The 1,775-nt window shown below is 39.0% G+C and overlaps 1 non-coding gene across 1 annotated transcript; it reads left to right on the top strand.

Annotated features, from left to right (window-relative positions):
- Positions 1-622: 622 nt before the first annotated feature.
- LOC126024944 (U1 spliceosomal RNA) lies at positions 623-787 on the top strand. Its single transcript, XR_007501016.1, has one exon. It is a non-coding gene; the product is annotated as a U1 spliceosomal RNA (small nuclear RNA).
- The last annotated feature ends 988 nt before the right edge of the window (positions 788-1,775 follow it).

The raw sequence follows: 1,775 nt of genomic DNA on the forward strand, positions 1-1,775 counted from the left end.
CTAAGTTTTGTAAAATTCACGATAACACAATTCCCTGAATGCCTTTTCTTTATTTTTTGGAGATAAATAAGGTGATGTGCAAGGTTTATTCCTGTCTCTGTGCCCAGGGATCACTACTGGTGGTTCTCAAGGAACCATATATGTAGAGTTCTGGGGATCAAACTAGGTTGGCCAAGTACAGGGAGGTGCTCTCTTTAACCAACTACTTATTTAATATTTTACTCAATTATTTTTTTATTTTTTATTTAATGTTTTCTCCTTGACTAACTACTTATTTAGTGTTTTTGCTACATGAATTTTAATGTTAGAATGATCTCTTAACCATTGGACCAGCACCCTGAAAACTCTCTGCTAATTGGCCAATACCTGATCTATACTAATTCTGTTCATTCTACTAAATCAGTTGGTGCTCAGCCCTATCAACTGTGATTTATTCTGTGCAGTGATATAGTCATGCCAGTTGTATGTGCTCTTGTAACTATGTAATTTAATAAAATGCCACAAAAAACAATGAATGATGAACATGAAGTGAGGTGCTTTTTATGTATGTCAAGTGAAATGCTTTGGAAAGACATGATTATGATGAGTCACATCTCCAAAAATATCACAGGTAAATTAAGTAATACTTACCTGGCAGGAGAGATACCATGATCACGAAGGTGGTTTTCCCATGGTGATGCTGTTCCATTACATTCCGTATATACTAAACTCCTGTGATTTCCCCGAATGTGGGAAGTTCAGCTATATAATTTGTGGTAGTGAGGGATTGCGTTCATGCTCTTCCCTGTAAAAAAAATTTTTTAGATAGTTAAACACAAGACAGGAAATAGATTTGTTAAAAAATCTCAATAAATTGTGCCCAAAAGCCAAAGTGAGGGCAATTACTGTGAAGTCAGAAACCTTTCAGAAGTGGTAGAAGTGCCACACAATGAATACAAGGTGGTAAAATCTGTTGTGATTCACACTAGCAGTCTAAGTCATCCAAGACTTACTTTTATGGGCTAGAAACAGAAGGTTGACTTCAATCTATGCAACAGAGAATGAGTTTGAGGGAGGTTTGAGAGTTGGTGGCCAGGTCTAAGGATTATATCAAAAGGCTGAGGGTGAACAAAGCTTTGCAGTCCATGTTCCCTCTTCTTCCTTCCTGCCTCCTGCTTGGAAATGGCAAGTGCCCCCAGAAAGACTGTTGTGCCAGAAAGATCTATCACCCTGTGTGTGATCCCAGCCTGACAGATTTGGCCTTGGAAAGAATGTTTCTCTGAAAAAGAACTTCCAGAAAATTCCAGCTCTTTGCATGGTCACCTCTCCCCTTTGGAGACATTTATTAATTCGGGGAAGTGACTGAAGAATAACTAGTGACAGGTCTCCTGCCTCCAGTCTTCTTCATATTTATAATCATGTTTTAACAAAGAGTAAAGAAGTATTTGTTTAATCATTCCCTTCAAACCTTCCTGGATCATATGCACATGCACAGTGTCGGACCTGGATCTTACAAGCCTTCCACACTGTGGAAGAAGACAACCATGAACCCAAACCATATGGTTTTGCTACTCCTTTTTTCTGCCTTTCTGTGTGGATTTCTTCTCAGCTGGAATTCAATCAGCTCTCTGACAGTGTAGGGGCAAAGACGAATTTCGAAGGTAGAGTCTAGAATTGTAGAATGAGCTAGAAAATTGGTATGCCTGTGCAGATGCCATGAAAAACAGGTGGGCCGTAAACGGCCCTTCCTACAACATTTTGTGTCCCTGCCCTAGAGGAATCTTTTTATTTTGTTT

This window comes from Suncus etruscus, chromosome 12 (genome assembly GCF_024139225.1).
Source record: "Suncus etruscus isolate mSunEtr1 chromosome 12, mSunEtr1.pri.cur, whole genome shotgun sequence".
In the NCBI taxonomy this organism is placed as follows: domain Eukaryota; kingdom Metazoa; phylum Chordata; class Mammalia; order Eulipotyphla; family Soricidae; genus Suncus; species Suncus etruscus.